Source organism: Anticarsia gemmatalis, chromosome Z, assembly GCF_050436995.1.
Source record: "Anticarsia gemmatalis isolate Benzon Research Colony breed Stoneville strain chromosome Z, ilAntGemm2 primary, whole genome shotgun sequence".
Lineage (NCBI taxonomy): Eukaryota > Metazoa > Arthropoda > Insecta > Lepidoptera > Erebidae > Anticarsia > Anticarsia gemmatalis.
The window spans coordinates 1816423-1834501 of record NC_134776.1 but is presented as its reverse complement, the minus strand read 5'-3'; positions in this window follow the sequence as shown (position 1 = coordinate 1834501).

Here is an 18079-nt window from a genome sequence, read left to right as displayed (position 1 = left end):
AAACTAATTTGGGGTGGGTGGTATTCTGACCTATCCCGGACCGAGAGCTAAGTGACATCGTGAACTCACACCCACCTGACGCCCACGGTCACGGCTGGACTTGCGCAGAAGGGTGAGGCGACCCCCTGAGCCTCCTCGTGAAGGCTGCAGCTCACCAGGGCTCAGAAAGCCTTCCACCACTCGCTGGTTTAGTCGTGCCTCTATTGGCGTGACCATATTGTAACTAGTGCTCCCTTGGATACCTATACCCTTGTAAGTACCATTTTTATTGAAACAATCTCTCAAGTTCAAAGTTTTAGTGATTTTTGCAGTGATTTAATTAATGAGTTTTGTGAATCAAAACAATATTAGTGCGCCCCTCTGTAGATGCGTAGCCGCATATTTATTATTATATCTTCCTAGTGTTTTTTGTTGTGCGTTATGTAATATTATACGGGAATAGTGTTAATTAAATCAAAATAAATAAATATAATAACGTTTTTTCCCGAGAGCCTGCAGTCTAAATAGTGAAGATTTGTGCCCGACATAAAATCATATTCTACATGTTTCTTACCAATCACAGAGGATTTTTTTTTTTTTTTTTGATTACAGATTGCTAACTCACTGGTAGTCTGTCCACCTTGTTAATGGCCTGTTTTTATTATGGCTTTTTATATTATACAGTACAGAACTTATGTTACTAAATATTTACATTAAATTATTAAAATTAAAACTATATACACATTGACGAAAAAAAAAACAAATATATAAAAAAAATTAAGAATATAAAAGAAAGGAAGCGCGCTACGCGTCGTAGTACTCCTCCACATCGCTGTCTATCGGGAACGTTCCCAGAATGCTAGCAGCATTGCCACGTTGTATGGCAATGCTTAACCTTTGTCCCAAGAAAATGCCAGCATTCTGGTCACGGGAACTGTCGACGAGGCGTTTGGCGATGTCTTTGTATAGTAAGTGGGCGCTCGGGCCCCATGGTCCCAGCGTCTCGACCTCAAACGGCTCATTAACCACAGAGGTTGTCACAAGGTTTTAATATTATGTTGTTGCACGTAGGAAGCCAGGAAGCTAGCAGCGACCTGTTGCAGGCTGGTGAGAAGCCTACAGACAGACAGTCACCAGATCTGAATACTTCCCATAACTCTCCAGTAAGTAAACAATTGTTGTCTCAGTGTCTCGGTGTGTGTTGGTTGTTGTTTTTTTATTCTGTTGTTAATGCCTCTTGCTGTCGATTTCTAAGTGTTATTTTTTTTACTTCTCTTCTCCTATATCTATAATATAAAAATGAATCGCAAAATGTGTTGGTAAGCGCATAACTCAACAACGCCTCGACCAATTTGGCCAAATCTTTTTTTAAAATGTTCGTTGAAGTTTAGGGATGGTTTTTACGGCGAGAAAAATTAGGAAATTTCGGGAAAAATCCGAAAAATAACCCTTTTCTTTTTCTCATACAAATGATTTGTAACTAAAACGTAGTCAATTTGAGCTTTATTGCTATGGTATAAAGTTCATATCAAAATTACATGCACTCACTGTTGTCTAAGCAATGTAGGTGTGTTCCTAAAGTCAAAGATCGTATCTGTCAAAACAATGTGCGTGTGTTCGTTGGAGCACAGAATACATAGTTGGAGGAGTTTAAATGTCGCGTTCCGAAACTCGCGTTTCTTTTGTATTAGTTTCGGCACGCGAGATAAAATGCATCAGTTTCCACGTCATTACATCAGTCAAACAAAAATCGCTTTACCAACAGTGTTTTATTATTTTTAATATCCAAATTTTACGTAAACAAAATAATTCGTACGGCTTAAAAGGATTTGACTTCAAGTCATATCAAATTAAAAAAAAAAAAATTGTCTGTGACCTAACCTATTGAGTTTGCTTTTGTCAACTAATACACGAAACAAATTCGTATATCGTGGTGACATTCAAAGCAATATTACAGCACATGAAAATGAAAAAGAGAAAATGGACAAAGAGTGTATTTTACAGCACAGAACGCAGTACAAAGAGCTGCTCAGCCACCATCTACTACATTAACCAGTTTTAGTTCAGGAGATTTTTTTTAAATACGTAGGCAAAAAAACATTTACAAATCTTTTTGACAGGACGAAGTCTGTCGGGTCAGCTAGAAAATGGACAAAGAGTGTATTTTACAGCACAGAACGCAGTACAAAGAGCTGCTCAGCCACCATCTACTACATTAACCAGTTTTTTTGAGACATGCCAAAACGATGATTTCGCACAAACATTGCTATATTCTGAAATGCCAAAATATTATACCTGGAATCAATCCTCAAGGAGATTTATACGACGGAAACAAGGAAAACCAGTTCCAGGATATACAGATGTATATTCCACCGATGCGATTGGCCGGATTTATTCAGTACATCCAAGCAATGATGAATGTTTTTATTTACGACTGCTATTAGTCAATGTACGTGGCCCAACATCATTCCAACAGTTACGAACTGTTGATGGTGAATTGTGCGGATCCTACAGAGAAGCCTGTCAACGTTTGCAATTGCTTGAAAATGACGCTCATTGGGATCAAACTCTCAATGATGCTGTAATATCATCACACGCTCATCAAATACGAACATTGTTTTCTATAATCATATCTACATGCTTCCCATCAAACCCAATTGATTTGTGGATCAAGTACAAAGATTATATGTGTGATGATATTTTGTATCAAATACGGAATAGAATGGGAAATCCAAATATACAAATCAGTGAAGAAATTTACAATGAAGCATTGATTTCAATTGAGGACATGTGCTTGATAATGTCAAACAAACTATTAATTCAATTAGGCCTGACCGCGCCCAATCGTCCAATGCATGATGCTTTTAACCAAGAGTTGCATCGAGAAAAACTGTATGATCTCAACGCTTTGAAAGAATTAATTCAAACAAATCTTCCACTGTTAAATGAACAACAGAAGTATGTATTTGAAACTCTTATGAAAGTAACAAATAATGAAACTGGAGGGATTTACTTCTTAGATGCACCTGGTGGTACAGGAAAAACTTTTTTGATTTCATTAATATTAGCAACAATTCGCTCACAAAATAAAATTGCACTTGCACTCGCTTCGTCGGGAATCGCAGCAACTTTGCTTGAAGGTGGTCGAACAGCCCATTCAGCACTGAAATTGCCATTAAATATGCAAAGCAATGAAACTCCAACCTGCAACGATTCGAAGAACTCTGCAATGGCAAAGGTTTTGCAGCAATGTAAATTGATTGTTTGGGATGAATGCACGATGGCACATAAAAAATCTTTGGAGGCTTTAGACAGAACCTTAAAAGATCTACGGAGCAATAATAACCGATTTGGTGGTGCAATGATTTTATTAGCAGGAGATTTTCGTCAAACATTGCCAGTGATTCCACGATCAACGCCAGCTGATGAACTCAATGCATGTCTAAAGTCCTCCAATTTGTGGAAACATGTTAAAGTACTACATTTAAGCAAGAATATGCGCGTCGAGTTGCAAAATGACCAATCTGGAAACATATTCTCTAAACAACTCATTGACATTGGTAATGGCAAATTTCCTATAGACATGTTGACTGGCTGCATTAACTTTCCTCAAAGTTTTTGTCAGTTAACTCAATCAAAAGATGAACTTATTCAAAAGGTGTTTCCAGATGTTTCTCAAAATTACAGAAACTATGATTGGTTGAGCGAACGAGCTATACTGGCTGCAAAAAACATAGATGTAAATGAATTAAATTTCAAAATTCAAGAACAAATTACAGGCGAATTGAGGATATATAAATCAGTTGATTCGGCTACTAATCAAGATGATGTAGTCAACTATCCACCGGAATTTTTAAACTCGCTGGATTTGCCAGGATTGCCACCTCACAATCTTCAATTAAAGGTTGGATCGGTGGTTATAATGTTGCGAAATATCAACCAACCGCGTCTTTGCAACGGTACACGGTTAGCGATAAAAAAATTACTAAACAATGTGATAGAAGCAACTATACTCAAAGGAAAGTATGAAGGAGAAGATGTTCTCATACCGCGCATCCCAATGATTCCGACTGATGTGCCATTTGAGTTTAAACGACTACAGTTTCCAGTGCGGCTTGCTTTTGCTATGACTATAAACAAGTCCCAGGGGCAATCATTAAGTGTTTGTGGTATTAATCTAGAAAACCCATGTTTCTCACATGGTCAATTGTATGTTGCCTGTTCCCGTGTTGGAAAACCATCAGATTTGTTTATCTATGCGCATGGTAATTAAACAAAGAACATCGTATACCACAAAGCACTACAATGATAATAATAATAATTATGATTCACATGATTAACAATAAAGCGATTACTTACTTTTAAATCCTTATATATGTTGTATTTAATTATTTTTTATTCACAACGTCCTATCACCAGGGTGAAGGTTCTGTTCAGGAGATTTTTTTTAAATACGTAGGCAAAAAAACATTTACAAATCTTTTTGACAGGACGAAGTCTGTCGGGTCAGCTAGTATTTTATAAAATAAATGTGCTATATTCTATCTATCTCTACTTGGTTTATTTTTGGCGGTCGCCTCTTGGAGCCCGATCGATAGCATCGACCCATGGCAGGCAGACAATACAATTATGACCTTTCGCTTTTAATTCAATACACATTTGTTTTGCATTGAATCCTTTTATTTATTTACTCAGTGGTTAACGTGGTCGCATCGCCACGCCACCACCGCTGCACGTCGAGTGGGTTCGAATCCGATTATGGGCAATTATTTGTGCTTTGAGTTCTGGGCTGTGTATTTTTATGTATGTGTATGTTAGCACTCAGAAATATATGTTCTGCGGTTGACGATCAGTAAGTTAAGCAGCTTAGTAGCATTTGAGTAGAGCGTCATAGCGGAGGGCCGTTGTTGTTAAACCATGGCTGAAGCATGCTGGCTGTAACAACTTTGACACTGGGTTGAATACTTACCATATAGTATGACAATCAGATATTCACCGCGTGGTATAGTAGGGCCGCTGAGTTATTACCGATTTGGCACATGACAAATTGACAATAATAGTGAAGTGACTGAACCAGTAACCCTAATATCATTTTGGAACAGTTTGTTTTTAAATATTCTAGTCTAGAGTGTAATTAAATAAAATCAAAACCAATAATAGTTAAAGACACAAGTTCTTCATTAGGTGGAGTATCCTTGATGAAATAAAAAAAATATCCATATTCCTTATTCCTATAATCCATCAATATTCCTTGAAATAAAAATCATACCTATTCCAATGAATTCGGACCGAATACTATTAAGCACATCACTATGAAAACTAGACGCACGAATAATAATAATAATAATTCGGCCCGGGGACTATGAAATATACGGCGAGAATACTATAATGGCGATGCAGCCCACTGACCTTTATAAATATTTAGGGTACAAACAACTGAAAGGCATAGATCACACATCGATCAAACAAACACTGACGACAGAATTCACACGAAGAACACACGCAATATGTAACACACAACTTTCCGGAAAACACCTCACAAAAGCACTAAACACATACGCTATACCTATATTAACCTACTCTTTTGGCATCATAAAATGGTCCAAAACTGACATTGAACATTTGGAAAGAACAACACGCACCACACTCACAAAACACAACAATCTGCATCCAAAATCTGCTATAGAAAGACTGACAATCAAAAAGCACCAAGGAGGTAGAGGAATAATAGACATCCATCATCTCTGGCAAAAATAAATACACAACCTCAAACAATTCTTTCACACAAAATCACGCACAAGTAACATTCACAAAGCCATCATTCACAACGACTGCAACTACACTCCATTAAATCTCATTGAACACACAGACACACACAACCCCAATCAATCTGATCCACAAACACAAAAAGTAGAAAATTGGAAAAAGAAAATACTCCACAGAAAATTCCACTCCAGAAAATCCACACGACCTGGAACAAACACGCATGGACGCAAATGCATCTAATAAATGGCTCCAAACTGGCAATTTATTCCCTGAAACTGAAGGCTTTATGATCGCTATACAAGACCAGGTAATTAACACTAAAAATTATAGACGATACATTATTAAAGATCCGACCGCAACTAACGATAAATGCCGCAGATGCAACATTCAACCCGAAACTATTCAGCACATAACCGGAGCTTGCACTACACTCACACAAACAGACTACACACACAGGCACAACCAAATAGCCAATATCATAGATCAAAACCTCGCATTCAAACATAACATCATACAAAACACAAACACGCCATACTACAAATACAAACCTGAGACTGTACTGGAGAACGCCACACACAAATTATATTATGACAGAGCCATACTTCCCGACAGGACTATACACTATAACAGACCGGACATCACTCTACTAGACAAAAAAACTAAAACAACTTACCTTATTGACATCGCAGTCCCCAACACACATAACATACAAAAGACCATATCTGAAAAAATATCCAAGTACACTGAATTGAAAGCAGAAGTAGCAAGAATATGGAATCAGGACAAAGTTTATATAGTACCCATAGTTCTTTCGACCACAGGAGTTATTCCGAAACATCTTCACCACAGCCTCAAACTAATAGACCTAAAAAATACAACATATTTGACCCTCCAAAAAGCAGCAATATTAAATACCTGTAGAATTGTACGGAAATTTCTAGAAATTGACGAAGGCGAAGTAACAGCACAACATTACACACCACACTCTTAACTCACACACGCTACATTTACTTGGTTTCGGCCCGTAATGTAGTTAAAACCAGCTCGAAAGCTGAGAAAAAATAAACCAATAAAAATCCTTTATTTCTCCTCACAATGTCAAGCTTAACATAGGTGTTACAAAATTACAAAATGTTTGGTCTTATAAACATGTTTGAGTATCTGGTGTTTGAGTTGGGCATAAAATGCCTGTATTACAAATCACCAGGTCCCCACCCCACGGGTAATACATATTTTTTAAAACATAATTTTGTTAGCAAAAATCTAGGGGTATTAGTATTAAGTAGTTAAACTTTGAGGGTAGAAGTAAAAATTAAACTAAGTAAATCGCAGCGCCTGTAGGTGTGTGTGTGGGTGTCTGTGAGAGTAAAGTAAAGAGAGAGAAATATTAGCATTGAGAATGTGATATATATTTAATTTATGTGTGAAGTAGCCTTTCAGAAAAATTGTAGTCCAATTTTTGTAACCAATTCGCAACCATAAACTTACATTTGTATTTTGTTACGGAATATATTGTTAAGACTCTGTTTATTTTGTTATATAAATTTGGACCCTGGTAGCAGAAAAACCGTTTTGCAAGTTCAGTTTGATAGGACGATGTTGAGCAGACCTTATGTTTACGACGTTTGTTTTTAAATGTTTCTGGTTGATACGTTACTAGAGAATGTTGTTTCAGTACAGTTTTTAAAATAAAGAGCTGTCTCACTGTAAGCACGTTCCATTTTGAGTAGAGGTCTGTCGTTGGGTGGTAAAAAGGGAGAAACAAGCTCACCTTAAGAAGCGCTCTTTGTGCTCTTTCTAATTTTAAGAAGCGAGTTTTACACGAGCCGCCCCATGTGGTGATGCAGTATTCAAGCTGTGACTGACCAAGGGCATAGTAGACCAATTTTATGATAGACGGTGGTGCCGAGTTTCTTAGGGTTTTAAATATTACTATTAGTCTACGCATTCTCGATGATAAGAGATTAATATGATCGTGAAATTTAAGCTGTCTGTCAATAATTACGCCTAGATATTTAGTAGATTCACTACCTTTGAGATAAGAGCACATGGCAACTTATTGCATAAGGGTTTGGACATGAATGAGAGACGATCTTTAATGATGGATCTGGCTTGTCCTTTGATTTGATTGAAAAAGGTATGAAGGTAGTTTTTTCTACATTTAGTGTGAGTAGATTATTACACAAGTCGACAAAAAAAAATTTTTTTTTTGAGCCTGTGTTTTAGTGAATATTTTCTGATTATATTAATCAAAAAGAAAACAGGAATAACATTAATAATAAATTAAGTTTGCTTTTGTACTTTATATAACGAAAACTAAATATATAGGGTTTTGGCAGATTTTTTGAAGAGCCGTTGCATTTATGACTCAAAACCAGGGTTGAGGGGTCTGGGGGTGCGAAGTGGGTGGTAGCAGAGTGTCATGGCAGTATGCGCGTGCGCATTTAAAAGGAATAAAACATTTTTTTGCGTCACGGGGTCTAAAAATGGCATCGAAAAAGTGTAAAAACGACGTGGACTCTTTTTGCTACATTTGTGATGAATTTATTAAAGTGAGAGCCAATAAAATTTGTTTATATAAATATATAAATAAGGCATTTTGTGAAGCCTATGAAGCTTACTTTAACATGCCAGTACGAAATCAGAATAAAATATGGGCACCTCACTTCTTGTGTAATAACTGCAAAAACACTTTAGAAGGTAAGAAAATACTCCTTATATTGAATGAACATTTATATGCTTATATACATATTTTTTAAAATATACATTACATGTGTACATCGTTAATTAATGTTATTAATATTTTTTTCAGCCTGGTACTGAGGAGAGAAAAAAAAGATGAAGTTTGAAGTACCATGAATATGGAGAGAGCCTACTGACACATCAAGTTCCTATTTTCACACAAAAAAAAACCAAAAGTATTTATTTCTAAAAAAAAATTGTATCCTTTTTGTATTTTGTGTTTCTTTATGCCTTATTTCATCATTTAAATTAATAAAAATATATAAATCATAACTTATTACTCTTATATATTTATAATTGAATGTGAAAAAAAGAGCTTTACCATTAAAACTTAAAATTCGTTCTAAAAGCTACAAAAGCAAACTTTATTAGATCAAAATATTATTTCCTTATTTAGTTAGGTATACGTAATCAAAATCAAAGGTACAGAACTCAGACTCAAAATTCGTGTTGACCAATGTTATGTAGCCATTTTGTCACTGTGTTCATGCCTCTCTGGGCTTTGTCAAAAACGTCTTGCCAGGAGTCACCGCTAAATAGTAGGGCTGTGTCGTCCGCGAACGCCACAACTTTGGAATCGGGAAGCTCTAACTGGCATACATCTATACTAATATTATAAAGCGGAAGAGTTTGTTTGTTTGATTGTTTGTTTGTTTGTTTGTTTGAACGCGCTAATCTCAGGTACTACTGGTCCGATTTGAAAAATTCTTTCAGTGTTGGATAGTCCATTTAACGAGGAAGGCTTTAGGCTATTTCATCACGCTACGACCAATGGGAGCAGAGTACCAGTGAAAAATGTTATAAAAACGGGGAAAATTTTGACCCATTCTCTCTTATGTGACACAAGCGAAGTTGAGCGGGTCAGCTAGTCATTAATATAGACCAGAAAGAGCGTCGGACCGATTATACTGCCTTGAGGGACTCCAAAAGTAACTGGAACCTAGTGACATCGCCGATTTTAACACATTGCGTTCTGTCAGTCAGGTAATCTTTAAAAAGTTTCAACTGTATGTCCCGAATACCCAGTCTTTCGAGTTTTGCCAGTAAAATAGGGACAGAGACTGTGTCAAAGGCTTTTGCAAGGTCTAGAAATATTCCTACTGTTTTTTTCTTTGAGTCTAGGCTGTTAATTATATAGTTAGTTAGCTCTAACACAGCATCGGCAGTGGATCTATTGGACCTGAATCCAAATTGAGCTTGTGAAAGAAATTTATTGTTTTCTAAGTAATTAATTAACCTTTTGTTAATTACGCGCTCTAAAATTTTTGAAAGTGTTGGGAGTATTGCAATTGGCCTATAATTATTGATACAGTCTCTGTCACCACTCTTATGTATCGGATGAACTCTTGATTTTTTGTAGATCTTCGGGAATACACCAGTTGAGAGTGACAAATTACAGATATATGTTATAGGTAGTGTAAGAATCTCTTTATTTGACTTCAAGATGTCACTAGATACCATGTCTAACCCAACCGAACAGTCGCTCTTTAAGCCTGCTATTAACATGCCAATCTCAGCTTCATCTGTAGGTAACAGACAGAAGGAATGGCAACAAGAGTTCGAACTCCTGAGTTCTATTTGAAAATTATTATTTTTAGGTATTTTTTCTGCTAATAACTTACCGACATTCGCGAAATATTTGTTAACATTATTAACGGATATTTGGGGGTCATTGGCACTTAAAAGCTCTATGGGGCTGTCTTTAGACTTGGTTAGGTATGTTATCTCCTTGACAATTTTCCAAATATTTTTACTGTTTTTTCCCGCGTGTTCGAATTGTAGTTTTTCATATTCTCTTTTAAGTTTTTTTAACAAAGTTGAACAAAAGTTTCGGTAACGTTTATATGTAATTTTATAGGTTTCATTTTCTGGGTCTTTTTTAAATTTTCTGTACAAGTTGTCGCGGTTTTTGATGCGCTTTAGAGTGCCTGGAGTAATCCACGGCTATAAAATCTTTTTCCTATTTGATACTTTGAATTCTTTTGTATTCTTTTTAATAGCCGCGTGGAGAATATTGTGAAGAAAATTAGCAGCCTCGTTTACATTATTAATTGTGTATAGTGGATTGAAGTTAACCTGTCTAAGCTCCGCATTCAGAAGCGTGTGATCTGCCTTTATAATTTTGGCAGGTTTTTGTTTAGGTAGAGTAGCTAAGTACAAAGCAACACCATTATGATCTGTTAATGTGGTTTGAAGAATAAGACATCGAGCATGCTGAACAGTCTTTAGAAACGTGTGATCTAAACAGGTCTTATAATGGGTAGGTACTGTGTATGCAGGCATCATACCGTGAAAAGTTATCATATCTAAATACGCAGAAGGATTTCTGTCCGCACTGAGTTCGCTAATATTGATGTTTATGTCCCCTAATAATATGATGTTTGGTTTAGAAGAATATTTTAGTAGTGTCAGATCAAGAGATTTTAAAAAGTTATCTATATTTTTGTAACTGGGAGGCCTATATATGGCTAAAGCTACTGTATCATTATTTAACGTAATCACGAGGCAGTTTGCGTCCTCAATCTCTGGTTCTTCCACAGTTATGAGTAGACTATTTTTACAGTACACAATAACACCTTCATTCTGCGTAAGGTTGTTAGTTGTTGGAAAACTATTATATCCATCTATAGAGGGTAAACAAGCAGTTGATGGCAACCAGCATTCAGTCAAAACATAGAAGCATTTTAAGGCATTTTTTGGATCTTGGGAGCAGCCTCAAACAGTCTTCCGCATCAGATACAGCAATGTCCGCTACATTTAAGGAGTCTATTTCTCTCTGAAGATTGTTTAGCTCATTGAATTTCGATAAGATAATAATTTTCTAGGAACGTAATTATGGGATAATATTTCTATATGTATAATTATATAGGAGATGAGATTGGAACTGGGAGCTTTAAACTTATTGTCTGGTTGCGAAGAGTATGTGCAATAGTAATCGGATAGGGCATAATCTTTTATTGAGTGTAATATATTTATAGGAAGTGAATGTGTAATGCGAGTGTATGTTGAAGGAATGTGGAGTAAAGTATTATTAATAAGTTTAGGAATAATTATTTTGTTATTATGTGTAAGTTATGTGTGTAAATAATGGTGATGTAAGGCGCTTACCAAAAAAATAATGTCAAGGTTAGTACATGCTGTTTTGTTGTAATGGTGCTTGGAAATCCCAGCTAGTCAAATATTTTTTTCCATTTTTTGAAGATCTTCTTCGCCATTATATGCGTAGCCGGGGTTGATCCTTATTTCGTTTTAGGAATACTTTTCCAAAGGAAGTCCAACATTGTTCAAAGTTATGCTTTTTGGCAAATAATCTGGTTATATAGTATAGACGTCTCATTGAGGCAGTGAGAGATTCAGCGACGTAGATAGGCTTCCCTGGTCCAGTCATGTCCAGTTTAGTAGTGTTCAGACGGGTTTCAAAGTTAGCCTTGTTGTATGATCCAATCGCCTTTAAAAATTGTTCTCTCTTCATGGCCGTTGTAAAGTCCACGGTTATGGGTCCTGAAGGTTTATTTTTCAGCATTAGGCGAGACACATCTTTAATATCGGACTCAAGAATCGGAACATTAATAACATTTGCGATCTTTTTTGTTAAGTTTTATAACTCTTCTTTGTTTTCAGACTTCATATCTGGTACATTTCTTACTTCAATCATTGTAGACCGTGCGTTCCTTTCAAAATGTTCAATTTTCACATCCAAAGACTTTATATGGTTCTTTAATAGTATGTTTTCCTGTTGGAGTGTTTTCATGTCGGAAAGAACGTCATCGTATTTATCTGAGAGTAACATCATTGATCTATTTATTTCAGCATTTTGGTTTGACAGATCTTTCAGTGACAGTTCCAGGGTTGTAAATTTACTGTCTTGCTGTTTTTTTATTTCTTCCATTTTAGTCAAAATATCGAATAATATGACATCTGCTGTACTTGAAGGATCATCGAGCCGGCGTTTGCTTCGCTTTGTAACGTTAAAATCTATTTGCTGTTGACTTTTAGGTGTATAAAGCGCAGGATCCGATCCAAATTGAGTGGGGGAGATAAGTTTAGTATTAGTTTTAGGTGGAGTACGTGAAGCAGACATTGTTTTCTCCAGCTTTTGGTGATATTCTCAATGGGTACAAAATGCAAGTTTTCGATATAACACAAGTAAACCACGGAGCAATATTTACCCGCCAGTCGCTGTCGCTTATGAACTGTGGCAAGCATCAACGCGCACACACTGGTATAGTCGTGTTCGGTGTGAGTGTGTCGTCTCGCACGCAGCGTCGTTCGTCGTTTACTATTTGCATCGACTGTTGCCGTCTCGTTCTTGCTGGTAGCAGACTCCGTCGGAGTGCTGGGCGCCTGGTACTTGCGTTAGTTTAATGTTTGTATTTTATTCACGAAAAAGCTAATATTTTAAGTATAACCTTAAAGTGGACACGTCCAACTTCATACGAAATCCGGGGGGGAGAATCCGCACGATGTAACTTTTTACAAGCGCGCCAAAGAACAAAAAATATGTAAATGTTTTCATATTATTTACAAACTATTTTAAGTTTTGAAACAGTGTTTATTGGAAAATTACTTAACACGTTGACGGACAGTACCACGTGCTAGTTTTCCCTGCCGTGACTGTACTCATTTTCATACATTGCCCAGGGGCGTAGCGTCGTATTGCGTTCGTACAATAATATGTGTTGTGACAGAACGGATATAGGCGTATACGTTATAAGGGTTGGTGCTTTGTTGGTTGGTAGTCTAAGTCCGATATCCATATTCCCCATCATCAGGAAACGGTTATTGACTAGATTCAGGAGTAGACGCCTCATCAAACAGGTCCTGGAGTCGTTTTTGTTCGCGTTCATACGAGTCCCGAGACGGAAAATTACGTATGATTATGATACAACTAAATGAGTTTCAAATATACGATAGCAATGTAAATAAGTTGCTTACATGTGACACTAGACTTGAATTATTACTTAGTAAGCATAAATATAGGTAATATCAAAATGTGGTAAAATAAACAATACAGACCATATAAATAAAGATCGCGCGCGAAAACATGCATGCGCAGGCGCAGTCCCCCTTAGCGTGACAGTACTCGACTCATCGTATGCAATAGCGACGCCTATCACCGTACTGTGCGTGTAGAGGGGACAAAAAAAAATGTTAATGCGTGCGTGTAGGTACTTTCTTTGGTTGAACTTAAAACAACGTACTGTGACAGTACGACGATGTTAGTTGTACCTGTGGTGACAGTAAGAGATGCCGCGCCTTATGATAGTATGAATAATCGACCGTCGTAAGACGTACTGATTTTACATGAATAAAAATGTGAACGTCGACCGAGGTACTGTCGTATCGCTTTTTCGTCTTTTACGCCTATGGGCGGTACTGTCCGTCAACGTGTTAATTCTGATATTTTGACATAAAGTTTTAAATTAAAGAGGTATTCTAAATCATTCGGCAAATGTGTCGCTGGTGCAAGGTTATATCGATTAATTTAAAGAATAATCTGTCAAATCGGTAATTACTCAGCGGTCCTACTATAGTTGTCATCCATACTAATATTATAAATGCGAAAGTAACTCTGTCTGTCTGTCTGTCTGTCTGCTACTCAATCACGCCTAAACTACTGAACCAATTTGCATGTATTTTTTTAGTTTGAAGATGTTTTGATACCCGAGAAAGGACATAGGCTACTTTTTATCCCAGGAAATTCCCCATTTTCGCATTTCCCGGGAAAATTCAAGTGGCGAACGTAGTCGCGAATAATCAATATAATAATGACATTAAATTAACAAAATTCCGTTGTCATGGTAACTGTTTTAATGGCGGATATGCCTTAGCGCGACTTCGTTATATTAAGAGATATAAATAATTTTAAGAATATTTTTCGTGAAAAAAAAAGCATATTTTATATCATCACGCTACGACCAATAGGAGCAGAGTAACAGTAAAAAGTGTTACAAAAACGAGGAAAATTCTGACCCATTCTCTCTTATGTGACGCAAGCGAAGTTGCGCGGGTCAGCTAGTATGATGTATTTTATAAAACTGTCTTATGTCTAACTTTACCTTAATATTCAAGGGTTTCTTTCACTAGTTGGGAGTCGGATATGAAATAGCTTTTCTTACTTTATTGTCATTATATGAAAATTACTGCGAGAATAACTTGTTCAATTAATTATAATAAAGACATAAAAATAAATTTATTTTTTTTGCTTTTCTATAATATGGGTGAAATTAATATATTTATTATTAGTGTTGGGAAATTTAATGTGAAAGGTGATGGTTTCAAGACTCAATGCATCGATCGGTCCATTTGCAATCAACTTCGACATAAAGTAATTCGGAGAAGCTTTGCCAGTTGTATTTTTTTTTACAAAAGCTCTTTTCCCGGGAACGAGTGGGAAAATTCTGTATTATAATTTAAAACTTTTATTGCGTAATAATTGTTGAAAACTACTCGCTTTTTTACTCCACATTTTAAGGAAATAAAAGTTTGAATAAATTTTGTATTAAACTATACCTACAAAAATTAATGGTGCAGTTTGAATCAGTTATACACCCACGCTAGTATCGTATATACAGGGTATTGTAAAAAACGTTAACATTAAATATGGGACCAAGATATTGGAGTGTAAGTGACTGAGCGTTTTAGCTAGCAAGAGACACTTGTAATACGACATTTTCTTACAGGTGAATTGGTGTGAATATTGCGCTCCACGAGGCAAGCCGAAGCTTACACGTGAGAGCCGCACAGCGACGCTTCGACACCAGCACCGAACACCCTGTAGCACCACACGCGTTCTGCTATCTATTATGCCCGCACCTACTATGCCCATAACCACCATTAATATTGTTGATATCAAATACTTCCTCATCCTTTCGATCGGTACCGCCCTAAATATTTTTTTTATTTTAAACCAGCTAAGTCTTCTTTATCTTATTGTTAACTTAATTATAACTGCAACCCGACGATTCGGATTATGGTTTCATGTTTTTATGACATCGTGCGTTGTGGCCGTCGGAATGCTTGTGTCTGAGCTGCCCTTGTGTATTTTAAGCATGTCGCTTTTACTTGCGCTGGTGTGCGCAGTGACAGGCCAGGTTAGCGTCGCGGACATCCACCACCTGATAACGACCTGGATACATTGTGTTATCAATATATTTAATATACTGACGTGTGCTCTACTTTGTGTTTACACCATCCACAGCTTTGCTGTCTTGATATCATTGATATTTTTTATTGTTCATGAAATAAAAGAGATGCGTAATCAGGGGGGTTAAATACCCACTCAATTATGTTTTTGATGTTCTATATATTTTGTACAAAACCTTTTGAAACCTGTTTTCTAACTATCATACAGTTTTTTTTACCCATTTTTGATTACTTACTAGGACGTGCATTTACATTTAAGTTAATATTCGGAACTTCAAACATTAAAGTGGTAGTTACATAGAATATTATATATTACAGACAATTCATTTAATTGACAAAATACCTATGTAATTTTTAGTAGTTTGTAGAATGTTACTGAATTAGATGTCATTAGTATTTACCTACTCAAAATTTCAATAAAAACGAAGAGCATTATATTTAGCGAAAGCGTTTTTAGAAAATCAAAAATATATTTATGTAAACATATTCAAATAAATGAGTGTAAGTTTCAAAAGCAAAAATAAAAAAAATGTTTAAAAAAAAGTTATTAAATAAGATGTCATAAATGTAGTTGTTAATTCATCGCCAAGAGATGGCACTAGATATAAGCCGCATAAAACTCGGTAACAATATTACGAACTTCCACTACAATTACTTTCCACTGATTCGCTGCAAACCAACTCGATGTAATGTTCGCAACAAGTTCATAGCATGGTCTCTGGTCCTGTGGCTTTAACAAAAATGTAACAACATGTATTTAACATTTTCAATAAAGTATTAGTTTAAAACAATGTTAACAACTTCCATTGTCTTCACCCTCATCCCAACACTGCGCTGCTAAATAAGAACACGCATTGCTGCGATTAATCACTAATTAATAAGTATTAAAAAAACTGTACTGTAGCGCGATTCTCTACAGCTGTTGTTGGTAGACAGGTACTGTCCAGTATCGAAACTTTGACGTTTGAAATGTACTATCAAATTAGTTCCTACCACGCCCGTTTTAGGCGCTGTTCAGATTTTCATACATAATTTATCGATAGCTTGCCTGTTGACAGTAGTCCATAGTGGTAGAGAATCGAGCTACAAAACATTGTTGTGCAACAAAAATTATCTCACTGCTGGGCAAGGATAAACCCCCGGAAACAGGGAGGGGCTATGTCATTAGTCTAATACGCTATGCAATCGTGAGTTAATTCATGAGTCTTCTTGTATCAATAGAATAATTCGGAAGAAATTTCAAATACTTACAAACAAAATCAATCAGCCGAACCTTTCTTCCAACTACCTTGGAGTCGGCTTTCAGTCTGACCGGATGCAGCTTTATACCTACCAAAATGTCACACGGAGCGACTGACTATCGGAGCGGTTACCTGGGTTATAACAAGACTGGACTAATACTTACAAACTTAAGTTAACAAAGTCAGTAGTGTGAGGCGTTGGGCTGAACTCTCCATCACTTGCGTAGAAACCGAATGCTAACCACTCTTGGCTATCACTGCTTCTCATAGCAAGCACGAAATAAATAAAGAACAATATCCTGCTTTGTTGGAATAATGGTAGGCAGAGAAAAGAACTCCACTTGCTTATGACGCTTGCAAACTTCTTTTGCTTAATCTAGTATTGGACACATTGATTTATCATAGTTGGTAAAAACTCTTGGGTGATCCTTTAAAGACACCAATGACTTTTCGAAGTTCTGTAAACTTGGTGTGTTACCTCGGGTTCGAACCGTCGACGGCTTGCGTGGGAGCTGCCAACTTAAACCACTCGGCTATCACTGTTTATCTATTTGTTTAGTTCTAATATTAACTCTTATAAATTGAAAAAAAAAATAACATTTACCCATTGATGATCATTAGAAAATTGGCCTATTACTGTGCCACTGCTGAACAACAAAAAGACGCTTGTATTCAAAAAAATTAAGATCATTCAGTTTAATAAATAAATTGAAGATAAATAAATTTCTGCATAGTTTGAAGGACTTTGTAAACCCTTATAGAACTTAAAAAACAATTTAGCGTATAAATGCTGTACTTACAAGAAGTCTTATCAACATTCGCAGCTACCTGGAGCAGTAATCATCATGAACGAAATTGAAACCGCGGCCCACAGATATATTGTACAGCAAGTTTCGTCATAGTAAGTAGCTGATGTAACTAATATGTCAAAGTCAGTCTGTCATTCTGTAACGAGACAAGGTTGACTGTGACGAAAATCACGCTCAACGTTCAATGTTCATTTATTTAACACACTTTAGAAACATCATTTTTTAGATGTAGTCTAAAGAAAAAATACTTGATAAAATTTTATTAGTAAATATGATAAAAAAATTCTCATAGCATAATTAAACGTATTCTAATTCATATGTTATGCAACGAGTGTGCGTTATTACACCTGTCAGATACGTACAGTACGTACACTACACACGCTTATATAACGCGCA